Consider the following 18,915-nt stretch of genomic DNA (forward strand, 5'->3'; position numbering starts at 1 on the left):
TGAAAACCTCATCTCTCATGCTGCCACTCACTACTGACAGAAGGCCACTTGTCACATTTACAAGAAGTCCTTATTAAAAACATTTGCTGATGATAGCCATTCATGGGGCTACATCTTTAAAGAACTCATGCAGAATTATTACTGAAAGATCAGCAACCCCCCCCCAAAGCCTGACTGCAGCATACCTACATTTTATGTCACCTACCATGGCTCTTTAAGCCTGAAGTGTGGTTTTAAGATAGATGTAAGACTTTCAAAGCACCTACACCGAAGTCCAGAAGATAGGCTTGATTTTCCATCATTTAGAACATGACTGTGCTCTCTTGAGGGCTGTTCCTCTAAGCTGATCACAAATAGCATTTATATTGTAACTGCCACATGAATAGTCAGGTAGGTGGTCTTCTCTCACTTCTGTATGTTATATAGAATATATACATTTCAAGATTAATTCCCAAATATGTCCCTGGTGGGAAATGGTCAAGAAGTTTTGTTTTGTTTTTTGTTTGTTTGTTCTGTGTTTTTTGTTATATATATATATATATATATGTATATATATATATATAATTTGAATTCATATATATATATATATATATATATATGAATTTTGTGACAGACAAGGCAGTTAAGGTATCAGCATGAGAGATTTTTCTAAGTTCATGGACAGAAGGTCCATAGCCAAGCTAGCTTAAATTAGAGAGCTCAAGATGGTTAATCAATGTTATTTCTACTGCACCATGGCTGCCCTCATAAGCCACCAATTATTGTTCTCCATGCTTAATTGCACATATAGAAACAACATCAATTTGAAGTTACACTGTTATTTCAGGTGAAGCAATTTAGTCAAAGTTGTGTGTCTAGGTAAGGGCCTGGGACTAATGAAGGCACAGAGAGCAGAGGTGTGCCTTTGTGCCTGGTCAGTAGGGGCAGTGTCCACTAAGCCATTGTGTTTAGTATTAGATCTTTTGCTGCAAAGTAGGAGTATGGCACAGAGACATCTACTACCTGTTTATGAAACATCATCTAAAACCCCATGGGCAGCAGAGTATAACTCAATGTGCCAACATGACATGTGTGAAACATGTCAAGGAAGAATGTACCATAAATCCTCTATTCAATTCCCCAGGAGTATGATTCATACACATCCATTCATCTTGCTTTTTCCCACTTCAACCATTTTCCAAGGAGGTATTTGATTGGTTAGTAAGGATTCCTGTGCTACACTCTTAGCAGAAAGACTAATTAGATTTCTGGCCATCTTTAAAAAAAATTACGTCTGAACACTCAGGGAAAATAGTTAGGTCCATGCTTTGATGTATCATTTGTCTAAACCTGGCACCAGTTAGAAATCACACAAGATAACAAGTCCAGAAGCATCTAGAGCAAAGAAGAATGATCTATCACTGAAGACAGGCAAAAACACCTCAATCCATGATCATATCAACTATACCAACTCCAAGAATAAGTATTGGTTCACTTTCCCAAGGCAGGAAAAGAAAATCAGGCAGACTTCAAGAAATTAGATTATTGCTAAAATAGAAACCAAATCTAACGCTGTCCATTGTTAGCTTTAGATTTCAAAAACAAAATAACTTTATAGGTAATATCTTTAGTATTTAGCTCCAGAAAATATTTATACATTTGCATAGGAAGAAATGAATTGAAGTCGTAAGTACATTGAAGAGAATAGGTGGGCCAGCATAACTGAAGCTAGAAAGTTGAGCATCAAGAAGAGTTGTCCTAAGCCTAGACAAGGGGCACAATTTGAACAAGAGCTAGAATTTTAAAATACATAGCGGGTGCAACATCTTACTAAGCACTTCCCAAGTTACTTGAATTTCAGCTCTCCATTACTCCATACAAATGGTAGTATTATCCCATCCATAGATAAGGAGACTAAGTATAAAAAGAACAAAAACTTGATAAATATTTGAGTTCAGACAGTCTGCTCACAGTTCATGGTGTTAACAAAGCCAATGGTTCCCATATTTATTTTCACATCTGAATCCTCTAAAAGGTTGTTAAAAGACTTACACTTCTTTTTTTGGGGGGGTGGTTAGACTTACACTTCTTAACTCAGTATATAGGATAATCTACCTCCATACAAGTTCTCATTTGCCATGGATGATGCTAGTCTAGGGTCCACAGTTTGAGAAGCAGTGTAGGGAGATATAGCACCATTTGAAAGGTGATTATTCTGATTGAGGGGAATACATATCAGCAAGTAATCAAATCATGATAGTGAACAAACACACTTCAGGACAGCCACAAAATTGGTGACTGCATATATGTAAAAAATTAACCATAGTTGAAACTTGGAAATATTCAAATAAATGTTGCATAGAGATGCTAGGGTGATACTTTGGAAATCTCCAAAAAAAAGATAACAGGAAATAACTTTTACAGGCAAGGCAAGATGAAAGTTATACCATAAGCAGCAACTAGGAAACATTAATTCTATATATGCTGAAGTTAGGAGGGAAAAGATAAAATGACATTTTTGTGCATGTATGTATATTTATTTATATGCATGGTATTATGTTTTTGTTAACATAATTGTGTACACATATATGTACATTTGTGTAGAGGTCAGAAATAAATACTTGTTGTCTTTATTCTATCTCTAGCTTTAGTTTCTGAGACAGGGTATCTCTTTTATTCTGAAGCTTATCAAGTTACTTAGGATGACTGGCCAATGATCCTGAGGAATATACTTCTCTGAATCCCCCTACTCCCATACTTTTGGATTATTAGGCATGTACCTATAATTATTTATGATCTGAACCATATTTATGATCTGAACATAAGTTCTCAGGCTTGCTTGGTGGGAACTTTACCAACTGAACCATCTCCTCAGTCTCAAAAGAATACTTTGATTTACCCATAACTGTAAAACTACATATTCCATCTATGTCCAAGCTTACTAAAGAAACTAAACAAGGCAAACAGGCTAAGAAAATAAAATAAAACTCCCAGCATCACTTAGTAATGAAGTGATAGAGATAACTGTTTGTAAATCCATGCCCAAATTCGAGAAGCTCATTTAAGCTTAGGAGGCTAACAAGACCCATTGTCTTCACTAGTCAATTGAAGTGCCCCAAATGACCTTACAGTTGCTACTAGACTAGCCTAATGTCGTAGTGAAGGTGGTTGTACCTGTTGCCTGGCATATGCCATTGTGAAGATGACTATTAATAAATAAATGTAATGGAGACAATAAAGATGCAGTTAAAGCAAGTACCTGGGACAAATAGGGAAAAGATTCCTGAGAAGATCAGAAAGGGGCTTCTTTGCCATACCAAATATGTGATTCCTAGAGGCAAAGGGAAATCACTGAAGAATTTGTGATGAGGACATGAATAAAGTCATGGTTTAAACAGACAGGAAGTCAGGGTCTTGCAATATATGTCCATATATACATATTATATGTGTATATATAATATAATATATTCATAAAACATCAGCGAAGACAATGCTATAACAATCCACATATGAAATCAGAATGACTCAAACTGAAGACATAAGTGAAGAGTTAACTAGGAGCACCTACAATAAAGGCAAATGCTGCCTCAGCTTTCACTGTGGTCTAAGAATAAGGAATGACCAAAGATATCAACCCTCTCAGTCTGAATGTCTGGCCAGAAATGGTGACCAAAGTCCCCAGTGGGTTCAATAACATGATCAGGCTCATGTTTAGTCATTGGCTGGATTGCATTTAGCTATTTGAAAAGTCAGCTCAGCCCCTTCTCCAATATATCATGCCAATATATTGTGCATATTTCATATGTGCTTTCAAGTCTTGATATGCCTCTCCATAAAGATGGGATACACGTTACAAGAAAAGGCAAAAATCCATGTCTCCGTCTCCAAAGATTTCATTGAAATAAGTACCTTTATAAGAAGATTTTTTTTTTTTTTTTTTGGTTTTTTGAGACAGGGATTCTCTGTGCCCTGGCTGTCCTGGAACTTAGGCTGGCCTCAGAAATCCACCTGTGTCTGCCTCCTAAGTGCGGGGATTAAAGGCGTGCGCCACCACTGCCCGGCTTGTAAGAAGTACTTTGGTTTTCAAATTTAATATGCTTTCTTATTTTTATACATCCATAATTCTTTTTGTATATAGAAACTCTACTGCCCCATTCCCTGAAAAAAGTAACCTCCACAAGAGAGCCAGTTTTGCTGACTGAAGGTTCTTCAAAGCAGTTCACCACTGATATTTCACACCACTCTCATTTTAGATTAGATAACTCTTTGTGGGTGTCTGTCTTGAATCCTATAGGAAATGTAGCAGCATCCACAAGACACAAATTGATATGACAAAAAACAACAACAGCAAAAAACCCCAAACAAAAAACACCACCATCAACAACAACATCAAAAATCTAGTCTTCGAACACTGTAAATATCCCATGGAGGTCACAACTCACTCCTAAGTGGAGAATCACTAGTGGGATTAGAAGTAGTTTTAAAGCTTATGTTAATGAAGGAATCTACACCCCATACTCCTTCTACTGGAGAAAGCAGATTCTGCCTCAGTGTGCTGTTCTTCTTCATGGAGGAAAATTGGAGAAGAGTTAGAATGATGATCAGGCGCCACGTTTCACATGAGTTTTTTCTCATGGGCTGTCCCTGTGTATGGACTGAATGCAGAGGCATAGAAGCCTTAGATAGGGCCCCAAAAGTCTTCTGTAATTTTCCACACATTCTTATAATGAACTGCTGTCTTTGAACTCTGGACAAACAGCAACACCACTATCTTATGCACATTTCAGCATCCAACTCGCAAGCAACCAAAACCAGTGAAATCAGTGTAGGAAAGAACTAAGTTCCCCATCACTAACAACCTTACTCTGTTAGGAAAGATCAAGTACATGGACCTTTTTGTGCCTCTTTCTACACACTGATCATCTGCCTTGAGCTAAACCTGCTGGAGAGATGAGTCACTGATAAGACATGACATGCCACCAGTATGAACCCCATAGCCTTGTGTTTGGATATTAATCTAGAACCAAGGAAAGAAATAGGGGCTTGTTACATTTAACCCTAAACTGACAAGGTATTTGTGTTCATGTGCCAAGAAGTCACATCTGCCAACCAGGCTCCTGCCTTCCTTAAGTAAAAGCTTCATGTCAGCTTGTCTGTTTACTCAGTCACGGGCTGCTTTCTAGTCTCTCATGCTTTCCTATATATTTATATTGAAAGAATACATTCTCAACAGCTTTTAGTTGCTTAAATTTGTTTCAAGAGTAGGCCAAGCCCAATCACTGTTACTTAATTAACACAATTGTGAAGACTTCAATCTAGCTACACAATAGCTTTCCTGACCTTGCAGAAGGAGGCAGGACTTCATTATTGAGTATATTGTTTCCTATAAACATATAAAACCCCTACAATAACAATCCCATCAGCCTAAATGAAGTTATCTGAGAACAGAATTAAACTCTAAATGACCCTTTGCTCTACTCTGTAGTCCACTATTAATAATTCCCAATCTAATCAGTGTGGATAAATGCACTGAGGCTGGTCATGCTAGGCACAGGGCCAACCTGGCCAATTGCTGTCCGTCTGATTCATTCCAGTCCAGAGCTTGTCTGGAGAAGAAGCCTCCTTTGCTGAGAGGCCATTGCTTGATTTCCTCTTTTGTTATCTTTAACAGCAAAGTCATGTCCTTGTAACTGATAGACATGTTTCTTTGTAAATAACCCTGGAATGACTGATAGAGCTTTTGGCAGACAAAGGCAGCAAATAGCAAGGCATTACTCATGCCAAGCAGAGAGCACTGTGTCAAAGCTGACAAATTTATGGGAGATATAAGCTCACCTCTTGCACAAATATATACTTTCCTGGCAAATTCATCACATGCTTTAATGGTCCCATACTGCATTTGTCAGCTGTCTGTCCCTGTGCCTTGTTGCCTTTGCTGTTCTGTCAAGGATTGTTTGTTGAGATCATCTTACAGCCCCATTCTTCAGCAGTGAGGCCCAAGAAAGATCAATGATGACACCTGCATCGATCATATTTTACAGTCAACTATTTGAATGTTAAATCACTTCAACAATGCTGGTGTGCTTATTGAGTGTCTCCCAGTATCTCGATTATTAGACAGTAATGCTAACTTAAATCTTTGCTTTGTTGCTTTGAATTTTATTTTCTTCTTTTCATTTTCCCATAATCAAATGTGCCATAGTATAGATTTGATTTCCCACTTCAGTAGAAAGCATATTCAAACAGGAGAAAAGGTGACTTTGATGCTTCACTCAGTGGGTTGTTTTCCATGAAACATGACAGGAATAACAGCCTCATGATTATTCTTGGTTAAGATTCTAGTTGTTAGAGGGAGAACTGGTCTTTAGGGTTGTGGTAAATATTTGTCTCATGGTATGGTAGTGTGCTTGAGAAAACTTTGGCAATGCTTTTACATATTCATTAAACATTGAGTAGTTAGTAAAGGGACAAGATAACTCAGTAGACATGCCCTTGTAAACTAAAAGACATGGACATGCACAAGGACAACACATACTGCAAAAGTCTGACATGAGTTAGATCTCTAGAAGGAGTGAATTCACCTTCTAAGGTTGTTCTCTGATCTCTGCAAATGTGCCTCAGCATGTGTGCATCTATACTCACATGCACATATCATACACAAACATACATTCAGCATGTGTACACCTTTACTCATATGCACATATCATAAAAAACACATACTCAGCACGTATGCATCTATACTCACATGCACATAACATGCAAACACACATACATAATAATAATAAACATAAAATTTAAAGTTGCTAAATGGTTTACATATATAGTATAAATATTTAGGGTCTGAATTCAGTTTTCTTCTGTGCAAGTCTATATTACATATAAGTCCTTAGGTTTCTCCCTATAACTGTCACATGTTCTACATGGGCATTATGCTCAACAAGCATTTAATGAGTGATTTCCAATCATCCTTACACAGTTTCAAAGAAAACCTTCAGGCTCTCACATTCTTTACCTTTCCCTTCTCTATAGAATGGTTTGACACAGATTCCAAGGACTTTATGAGGAAACAAAAGAGGGAGAAACATCAATCAAGAGAGACAGAGTGCTCCCTTGGCTTCTTAAATTACCCTTGGCATGTCACAGTTTCATTCTGTGTCTGTGGAAGTGTGCAGATAAATGGAAGCATGCAGACTAAAAGTTATTGGAAACACCTGGATGTGTGGGCTTTCCAGAAGCCCTCAACAGATAGTCACCCTCTTGTCTTGGCTAGAACTTTAGTATCCAATACCACTGGCCACAGAGGAGTGTCAGAGGGAGAAAGTATTTAGTTTCAGCCTGCATGTTGGAGAAAGGTCAGAAGGTAGCATTTGGGAATGATCATGGAACTGTCTAAGTCACCATTGCAGTTTGATAATCTAAAGAAAAATAGAGTACACAAAATGACAATGTATAGAATATTCTCAATGTAATTATTCAAATTAGCCTTTTAAACCATACATTCTCACTGCAATTGTGTGGGAGTCATCCATGGAGCTTTTAGCCTTTGGTGAAGCCCAGCATCAGATGGTTTAAAGCTTCTCTGACTCCAATGACCAGATAAGTTTGAGAGCTTCTGCCTCAAAAATACAAAGACTATCAGAAAAAACAATGGAAATATAGATATCACCAGCTATTATGTTTGCAAATGTGGAACTAGAAATCAAATGAAGGCTTACAAAAGAGTTAGATTTGGAAAAATGTGTAAATTCCTTAATTTTGAGCATGAGTGGCAATCATCTGACAGAAACTGAACAATTCTGTTTTTATATAATTCTATTTTTAAATTATATATTTACTCTTCTAAATTATATTTTTAAAAACATGTTAATTCAAGATGGGATGTAGTTCGGTAATGGGAGTGCTTGCTTCACATGCAGGAAGCCTTGAGGTCAATTATCAGTATCACATAAATTGTTCTGGAATACATCTGTAATCTAAGCCTATAGTGTAAACCCTTAGGAGATGGATGCAGGGGACCAGAAGTTCAAGATTATCCTCTACTATATAATGAATTCTGGGATAACCTGGCTAACAATGAGACCCTCAATAAAACAAAATATGTGTATTGATGAATTAACACTCACTAATGTTTGATTACCATTAAAGGTAGGTATCACATCCATATGGGTAATAAAAATGTTGCTATTGTTACAAAGATCCTAGACCTATCAGCTTATGCTGGGGTCTAGCTTAAGGACTTATGTTTCAGTTCTCCATAGATCAGAAAGGACTGACCTTGGCTCAGAGGTTTGTTGTATAGAGTGACAGAGATGGCCTTGGCAAAGCACTTAATGTCTGGTGCATAGTACTGTCAGGAGGCCAACCTGTTGTAGTACCACTTAAATGCTACTAGGGAAATTTGGGTCTTCCTTTAGGTTCCTTGTCTTGTTAATAAAAAAATATGATCAAGAAGAAACATAGAAGAAAGCTCAAGGAAATCTTGATTTGAGAAAAAAAATACAGACAGGCAAACTGTAAATATTGTCAACTCCCTGGTAGGGAGCATGAAGAAGGGAAAGAAAGCAAGCCATGCTACTTATAAGCAGTTGCATACAAACAGAGTTGGGGTGTAGATCCAGAGGAACAGAGTGAAAAGGGCTAAAGTCCTAGACACAACTTAGATAGGTGCTGGCCAACATCCAAAAAAAGATACAGAATAGAAGAAAGAGGAAAGGAATTGACAGTCATGGCTGCATATCATTGTTCATGGTGTTCCTTTGAATACACTCATTTATAAGCATTCATACTCATAGAAGGAATTAGAAGAATTTGAATTGAAAAAAACCAAGTGATAATTCAATAACCACTATTGTATGGCACTTGTAATTAACTACTATTCAAGCGTCCAAGACTATAAAAGACATGAAAATGCTACTTGAGGGACTTAAGGTATATATGACTAAAATAGTTAATTAGGAAGGCAATAAATTTGATGAAATCTAGCAGAAGCAACAATTGCTCAGAAGATTTGCTTCCACAGGAGACATGTTCATCTTCTTCAAAGCATTTGATCCTGGAGTGTGGTGAATAAATTAATTCTCAACACCCTTTCTAGGTTTACTACTCAACACTTGCTACACACACACACACACACACACACACAACACACACACACACACACACACACACACACACACACACAAATCTCAGGAAGATGAAATTCAGACATCACAGAGAAGCAGTGCCCTTTTCCTTCCACTTCCTTCCTTGCATATCAGTTTCCTTGGTGTGCTGTGACAGAATCCTTGACAGAACAATACAGGAGAGTAAAGCTTTGTTTCTATTCATTGTTCCAGGGGATTTCATTCCATAATGGTGAGGAATGCATGGAGTGTGCAGCAGCAGCAGCAGCAGCATGCAAGGGACTTTCCTAATCCAACAATAAACCAGCCTGGAAAGGGCACAAGTCTCAAACCAAGGGTTGGGCTCCAGCCAGAGCCATGCCTCTTGTGACCTGCTTCCAACAACTAGATCCTACCTCCTACAGGGTGCACAGCCTCTGCAATGATTGACTTCATTTGTCAACTTGGAAGGATCCAGAATCACCAGGGAGATCAGCTTCTGGAAATGCCTGTGTGTGTGTGTGTGTGTGTGTGTGTGTGTGTGTGTGTGAGGGTGTGGCCATGACTACACTAATTGATGTGGGAAGACAATCCTAATTGTAGGCTCCAGAAGTGAAGAGAGATAGCTGAGCACTAGCATGTGTGCATCCATTCTACTCTTCACACTGAGGACACAATGGGAACAACTGCTTCAAGTCCCCACCACCATGACTTCTGGTCATAATGGAGTGAAACCTGGAACCTTGAGCTAAAGAGATCCTTCCTCCCGTATTTTCACTAGGGATAGTTTATCACATCAGCAGAAAAGAACTGAGACAGTTACCCAACAAAGTACCATTAACTGTGGAAGAAGCATTGAAAATATTGCCCAAGAGGAGCTTTCCATATTTAAATTCTAACAACTTGTTTGTAAAATATTATTAAAGGTGTCATATCTCTCTTATACAAAATGTCTTAAGGCAGAGCAGAAAACTCATTTGATAAAAAGTGAAGTCTGTGAAAAAAATTGTGTATCACCATGTCCATGCAGTTCAGCCTGGCCCAAGGTCATTTGTGCTTCCTTTTCTCAAGGTCCAGGAGATCTGGTTCCATCTCCTCACTTCAGGCATCATTTACATAAGAGATACTGTTGTGTTCCCTTCTGGTAAGCAGGGATGGAGCATGCCGTAAATACTTGTTGATTGATCCAAATAATTTTGATGGGAAGAAACCGATCCATTCTTCTGGGTATTTTTAGGCTTACAAAACATATTGTGGCCTCCTAATGTCACTGATTTATAAAGCCTGCTTATGTCTTTCTTGCCCACAAGATTTGGCTCACGAGTGTGGCTTTGTTTATAAAAGGTGTCCAGAAGGACCCTTCTATTTTGGCAAGTATCTGAGATGCAGAGGACATAAATCAGTACTTTTGTCACATTCCATCTGGACACATTGGTGGCATTGACACCCCAAAAGTCCTGCTGGGGCCATCTGTCACCATGTAGATGTATAACCTGCTGAGGAAAGTAGAACTTCAGAATAAGCTTGGTGGCCTGTTTGTGTGAATAGAGAACCATGGCCACTTTTCCTATTTAGATTCAAACTATTGGGATATTTCTCTTTATATCATGGAGAATGAAATTTCTGAAATAATTTCACATCTATTAATGCTTCTTTGTTCCCAAAATAGCTCCTTATCATTTAAATATTAACACATAGCAAAAGGAATATTTACCACTATTATTATTATTATATTGGTTTTCCTTTCAGTTCCAAGTATTTCTTTATATAATTTAGAGTAAGACCTTAGAATAGATTAGTGTTCTCTTCTTACATGACATATCGTGTGAATCCATAGGATGAATATTATTACATCTTTCCTGAACATAGTTGCCAAGTTTTGAGAACAATGGTTTTTCTCAAACCCCATGGGATGACTACTATGACACAAGCAAAACCAGGAGGAAATCTCTTATAGTTCTGTTGTTTTTTCTTCTTCCTGACCTTAAGGTGCCCATTTTAAGTGTTTTTATCTCTAGAATTTGTTGAAGAAACATTTTGGAGTTTGCTTGTAGTATTCCCAGGTGACTAATGTGTGCCCAACACCCTACACTGTGAAAGGACCCAAATATAATCACTTCATTATAATTCCTGTCTCAGGAACATGTGATCCATGTGAATACACACCTCATGTCATCTATATCAGGTTATGAATTTTCTGTCTCATATACAAATTTTGTTTTCTCTTTTAGACAAAAGCTACCAGTAGAAGGTAAGAGGCTACCATTTACTAAGCAGAGTATAGCCTGCTATGTGGTATGCTCTGTGGATTACTAACAAACTCCTGACATATTTACAAATGAATAATACATAGGAGGCATGTGCTATTCAGACACACAGGTATAAATACAAAAAAATCCTTTTGGAATATTTTCCCTGCTCTCAATTTGTACTTGTCATGTTGCTAAACAACACAAACCTGGAAAATATCTGTGCTCAAAAGCTTACCATAGATCTATGTTTCTAGCCATCCTATAGGCCTGCTGGACCCTTCTAGCCCTCACCTTCCTCACACCATCTTGTACAATGGATCCTTCCTAGTTCACAACAATACCACCATCTTCTCAGGCTTTCTTCCCACATGCCACCAGCTAGGTCCACTCTTTTCCATTCCATAGGCATGCCTGGCTCCTCTGGGACTTTATCTTTTTGCCTGCCTTACCAAGTGGGTCCCAGTACTACTTAACCTGTAGCCTGCCCCTCCTCTGGAACTTCTCTCACTCATCAGGTAGGCTCTGCTATTTCTGACAATATAGGCAACCCATCTGCTCTATTATCCTGCTTCCCTATGACAGTGGATTGGCACCTGTCTGCCTCATCCTATAGGACTGCTAGCTTTTTTGGTATTTGTAAGGAACAAGACAAAGAAACAATACCATGAAATCCAAGCCTAGAGTGGGCATGAATATTATAATGTAAGCATAGAAACCAAGCCTAGCATGTGTGTGTGTGAGTGTGTGAGTGTGTGTGTGTGTGTGTGTGTGTGTGTGTACACCAGCATGATCCCATTTCACCATTTAGTTATTTATTGCTACTTATGAATAAATAAGTTGTTATAACCTACCCTCTGAGTCTGAGACTCCCTTCTCACCTCTGTCCTGAATCCCAATTCATGACAGTTTCATGACAATATTTTACCTCCAAGTACTGTCAGACCACTATTTTTCCTCTTGAATCTTCTATTCCCAAGTCTCAGACTAGGCTTGGTCCTTCTCACTATATGAGGGACATGCCATTTTGGGGTCTCAGTCTCCAGGCAGGCACTGCCCCCACCAATCCCATAGGTCTTCCTGTCTTCTATACTATCAGCTTCTCAAGATCTTCAACTCCCAACTGTCAGCTGACCAGATGTAGGGGTGTGGTCTAGCATCTGCTCTGACACATTATGTGGCTGCTTGGGGAGGGGGGATGAGAGGAATTTGACTGCACTTATTCCACATCCCTGCCAGGGTAGGTGTTGGGTTGTAGGGAAGCACTGAAGACACTGCTCTGGGGTCAGAAAGCACAGCCTGAGATGTGGGTAAGCCAGAGTTGGCTTGGAGGTCCCTAGGCCTGTGACAAGGCTGAGGCCATGGGGTTCACAGGCTCTTGGACACCCTGATGACTCTGGGAGGCATGGAAGAGACAATGGAGCTAGGGGTTGTTGGGATGGGTACAGTGTCTAGCCCAGGGCCCAGAGGTAGTAGGGGTGGGTGGGAAGGGGAGCACACAGAAGTCTTCTTGTGGGGCTAGACTGCGGCTCTATAGGGAAAGTCCTTCTCCATGACTTCCTATGGTGGATCTCAATGAAAAGGGCCGGTCCATGGTTCCAAACAGTTTATTGTCACAGTAGAAAGTAGATGTATAAAACCATACCGCACTTCTCAGGGTGGGCCTGAGATTAAATACCTTTTGCAGGGAGGAAGGTCTGGGAAGGGAAGCTTTGGCAACACCCTGAAGACCTCTAGGGACCTCAGCATCCAGAACTCTGTTTTGAGCCTACTTGACTTCAGTCATGTTTCTTTTCTTATTGTCTTGGTCTAAGATGTTAGGGATTGCCTCATCTACATGTGGAAGGGCTTGGGGGGTGTTGCCCTTACATGATTGATGGCCACAAATCTATGGCGGGGAGCTACAGCTAGTGACAGGGGCCTGGTGGTAGGAGTAGGCAAAGCCCCTACCACCTCTTAGGGTCTCTGGGGCTTCCAGCCTTTAGCTTGACCTTACCAGGCTTCCTCTCATGGTCCACAGCCATACAACCTGAGATTACATAAAGTAGAACAATGAGACATAGAGAGTCACAGCATAAAGCTACAAAGGGGAGGACTAATATGCTGACCCAAAAAGGTGTCTGTTCACATGGACAATGTTGAATTCTCACCGCTAGGGATGGAACCTGCAACACTTGTTACCAGGTCTACAAAAGAAAACAACTTCATAACCTTCTTACAACTTAATCCTCTCCTGGACATTATAGATATCTACACTGAATAAGAAAAGTCATTTGCTCAAAAAGAAAGATACAACTAACAAACTACTTAATTCTGATGAAAAATTTGCAACTCAGTTACAAAAGTAACAACAACAACAAAAACCAAAAACACATGCCTTCTCTCCCTGATTCACATTTTCCATAGTAATGAAACCCAGCAAGAATGATCTGGAAGTACTCCCAGACAAAGAATGAAAAAGAATGAGTATAACTATGTTCAAATAACTTAAAGAGCATATGAGTATAGGCAAAGAGAACAAAAACAAAGAGATGAATGAAATATGGAAGTCAATCCAAGATATAAAAACAGGTTTCTACACGGAAAACAGATTGTCTCCATATCCTTCTGGTAGGATGGAATGGTTGATGGCAAGGGTGAAGCAATGGTGGTTCCAGGAGCCAACTCAGATTGTAGCTCATTCTTTGAGATCATAACATTTACACCTGAATGAAAAATAATTCTAGCAACAGTGTTTCAATTAATATAGTCTTTGATGTCTTAGCTGAGATTCCCTAGCTAAGGCCACCGCCACCCTTTATGTGTGTATGTGTATGTATGTGTGTTTGTGTATGAGAGAGAGAGAACTTGGTGCAATACACTACTTGAATCTAGTACTGTTCAAGGATCCAGCATCATGTAAGAAAGCTTTTTGTTTTTTTAAATTTTCAGGTGAAGTTTGGCAATTATAGTCATACATATTTAAGAAAAAAACTTAAAATGGTTTATATATCATGGTAAACTAAACTTTCCTGCAAAACAATAGCTTTCTGAGCTAAGATTAAATAAGGTAATTATAACTGAATCAGAAACATATGGTTGCAACTTTTCTCTAAATACAAAGGAGACTAATAGGGGCAAGAGCTAGAATAAGCATGAAGTAATTTTTCACAGGCCTAGGCAATGGCTTAAAACACTTTCCCAAAACTCAAAGCTGTCAATTTTAATCAAATGTATTTTTTAAGTTTCATTATCTGAATCTACAAATATCTAAGAGATCAGTGTAATATGAAAATTTTAACAAATTTCAACCAGAAGTAGTTTACAAACATAATCGAATTAGAAAATTCACTACGGCTAGTGTATAAATGGAAACTCACTCAAGAAAACCCAAAACTTGGTGTCTAATTTTCAAGTATTTTTAATAAAAAGAGAATACTCAAGATTGAATTAAGTTTTAACAAATCAATTGCTGCTCAAGAATTTCCCACTAATTAAGTCTCCAATGGATCTACAATGCATAAAAGAATAGAGTGGGTGTTTAAAAACCTCTTTCATTCCCAGTGAAGAGAGAAGATATCTCAGAAAAATCACAAAGGTGGGCCTGGGCTATAGCTGGCATCCCCAAACTGAACAATGATCTCAAGAGTTGAAGCCTCGGAGTCATTGAGACATGTTCTTTCTGCAGCTCTGTGCCAGGTAACTTTGGTAGTAGGGGTGTACTTGTCTGACCACTGAGACTCTGCTCTTTCAGGCACTCTCCAGTATGACAGGACACAACCTAGGCATAAAATGAACACTGGGACATATCTGGGGCTGGGAGGAAGTAAATAGACGAGGGGTTTGCTACATAACAAGTTTAGTATTCCTTATCAAATAAAAATTCCTGTCCCAATTCCTGGAAAATTCCAGTAGCATGATCTACTGGAAATTAGGAATCCAAATTGGCAGGATTATATAAAATCATATAGTCAAAAAAGTGAATATGTGTATAAACAGGAGTGAATACATTTGGATTTCACATTTACAACCTATTGTTCCAGGATGAAGGCAGCTACATATCTTTGACCCTCTTTATGTTGACCAGAGGAGTCTTTATCCTCCTGGGAAGCTGAGGAAGCTCTCTAACTGTTTAGAAATATGGTGCAGAATACAGTGCTGGGAATTAGGTTCTCAGCTTTAAGCTTTCACTTTCTGCCATGTCAAATGTTCTTACCACCCAGCTCTACACCAGGACAGAGCTCAAGCAGCCTCACTACAAGACTCATGTAAAAAGAAAACCAGGCTGCTAGCCAACTGCCTTGCTTGAACTTCCTGCTGGTTACCAGCACTGATGCTAGCCTCAACAGGGGGACCCTCCAGCTTCCAATAGGCACATCTCAGCTACTAAGTGCTATCCAAATGTCAGGTTTATGAGTTTGACAAGTCAATTGTTAGTATTTCAAGCCATTAATTTAGAGCGATTGAATATTTAACAATAACCATAACACCCACTATCTCATATAATAAGTACACAATATGAATTGAATATATCATACATAGAATATTGTGTATTTCTCATATGGAAATTATTATTAGAAATAGTACTTTATATTTCTTGAACACTATATTCTGGGTAATATATAATTTGCTTTACCCATATATTTCTATTAGTTTCACATTTATTTGTTTGATAATTTATTTACTGTCTTATTCAGTAGACAGTAAGCACCAACTGCCATATCCTAATCACCTAGTATAATGTCTGACATATAAATGGACATGTGAGACAAATTAACTTACTGTGCAATTTGTTTCTTCACTAAGATTTTGTCAGATGGACTTTGCCAACTCAATTCCTGAAAACTGTACACCAAAGATGAAAGCCACTGATGGGGAGAAGTGAGGGCTCAACTTAACAACTCAAATGAACACAGTGGCATTATTCAAAATTATTTGGAATCAAATGGTAAAGCTGTGTCTAAACCCATTCATGGAGTTTGCTGTAGTCTGCTATACCTGCTTCATGATGACTGAATAAGACAGACTAAGCACCCCTGAACATTTGTGCAACCAAAGAGAGAGGACATCATCAGGGGAAGTTGGTTTGCACCTTACTTGAAAAAAATGTAATACCATGTGGCATTATCAGTGTTTTTTTTCTTATGGACACCAAAGCATGCTGCACTTAAAGTAAAATACACAAGTAATGTGATGCCATGTGGTACTTCACCCTTGTGCAGGTCCTAAAGTGATAGCTGAGAAAGGGGACTGGCTTAAGACTAGACTTGAGCATTTGATGGAATTTGTCAGGCAGGTGCTTTCAATAATGGTGATCATAGCCATTAATTATTTGATAGAGATGACCACAGGAAATAGAGTCTACTCAGACTTTACTACTGACTGTAGTGACTTGAGAATCTTGGAAGAGTATTATATTTGTGATATGGTGCAGGGCACAGGCCCATTGTTAGTCGGTTGGGTAAGGTAAAGGGATTGGGACAGCAAACACTGCCAACAGGACCTGAAGTCATTGATCTCTTAGCAGCCTGATTACTAAGGTGAAAGCTTATATGAGAAGTAAAGTTTAAATGATGCAAAATGAATAATAAATTAGAGTTAAACAACAACAACATAATAACCACAAAAACCATAAAATTGGGCCTTCAAAGGGTGGATAATCATCTGTACTGATAATGCTCATGCTACATTGGGCCCTATTCGTGTTTCACTATGGGAAGCTAGATGCCTAGAGAACAGGAGAAGGGAACACAGGGGCTGTTTTCAGTCATCTGTGTGTGACGTTTTGAAGTCCTACCCTTCTTTAGTCAAACTCACTAAGTGACATGGGTAAGCATCTTGTGGCTGCAGGTATAATACGCCAATAGTATCAAGACCAGTGACATTCAGGGATTGTATCAGCCTAAGGGTACCACCTGGATGCCCACTTCTCTGAATGTTTCATCAAAAGAAATTTTAAGATGCCAACACTGATAGGGAACAAAGCAAAACACACAAAGTCTTTAAAAAAATCACAGGCAGTCTTGTAAATAGGACAGGACCCTGACTGCCTATAAGGGGTAAGGCTATGCCAGAAGGAACATGGAGATGAGAGACCACTGGAGCCATGTCTCTCTAGTGAATTCTTGATGAAATATTCAAAATGATGCTCAAGAGGAACTGGGTACACAATTTATTTCAATTTTCATTATTTTGATAAGTCCACCTTATACAGCAGGTTTACCTTTGGCTTTTGTTTAATTAAGACTATGCTTTGTGATTGATGGTTGATAATTTTTCTCAGTTCTAATCGCTGAACCCCTAATATCATAGTGATGTCTCTTTACTGTTGACTAGCTGCTGTCCAAGGTGATGTGTGCGCCAGAGTGCTGATTGATCTTAGTCTTCAAGTGGAAGCTGTCAAGAAGAATTAAGATTCTGACAAAGCAACAGTGCGTGTATAGCACTTCTTTCCCCCTGTAATGCCAAGGAATGTGAGAACTGTCTCTAGCTTTGGCCTGGAGTCATACGGCAACTTGAGGCTGTCACTTGCATTGAGCTTGAAAATCCACATCTTAATAAACTGCAGTATTTCTTAGACTTTGAAGGTATGTGTGAGCATGATGACAAGGGTTTTCACAGTGAGATGTGAATGGTTAGGCTTTGTTAAAACTGTGGACTCATTTTGTATAAAACAAGATCAGGCAGAAGCAGGAAGGGAAGGGTTCTGATTTACTCGCAAGCTGTTTTCATACAAGGCTCTTTTTTTAAAAGAACGATTATGAGGGCACCCAAATTAGGCTTGTGCAAATGAAAGGGTTGTTGTTAATTAATTGGGTCCTGAGTAATAAGTGTGATGAGTGCTGGCTTTCATCCAGATTAACAAAGTTGGATCAAATGATAAAACAAAAGTAACAATACCAACAAAAGTGTCACTGCTATTCTCATCTCATTTATCTGTTAGTTCGTACTTTGCAGTATGAGGGCCTTGTCCACTCTAGGCAAGTCCTCTACCACTGAGCTATACTTCCATCTCTTTTATTCTGATGGAAAGGATAAGATACTGCTTTTTAAGTAAATGACTTCAAATAACTGCCTGGTTGTCTTTTTCATTGCTTAGCTAGATTTTTGAGGCATCATTAAACTTAACAGCCAATGTCTTTATCTAGGAAAATAATCAGCAAGTATATTAATTAGTTCATTGCTTACACTTTTACTGCAAATCCAATGATTTGTTGATTTTAAGTTAGATTCCTGTCTTCATTAAAGCCATTAATATTTGAAGTGAATTTGTCTTCGAAAGTCCATATGTATTTGGGGATTACACACATTTTGCTTTTTGTTATGGGGCCCTTGGGCTATGAGCATTTCTTTACTGAAAGCATCTAAAATTACAAATGAAGCTTTTTTTTTAAAGGTGTATTAACAAACGGCTTCTTTATGACTGAAAATGTAAATGAAGGAAGGAAGTATGTGAGGGACAGAACCATCATCAGAGCCCTCCACATAGTTTCATATCTTTGTGTTTGGTAGATGTGTCTTCTGCAGCTGGGCCTCAGATCAGCACAGCTGGGATCTAAAGCACAGTAGCCACTGGCACTCACTCTTCAGTTTCCTTAGTGCCAGAA

The sequence above is a fragment of the Mastomys coucha genome, unplaced genomic scaffold (genome assembly GCF_008632895.1).
Source record: "Mastomys coucha isolate ucsf_1 unplaced genomic scaffold, UCSF_Mcou_1 pScaffold22, whole genome shotgun sequence".
NCBI lineage: Eukaryota > Metazoa > Chordata > Mammalia > Rodentia > Muridae > Mastomys > Mastomys coucha.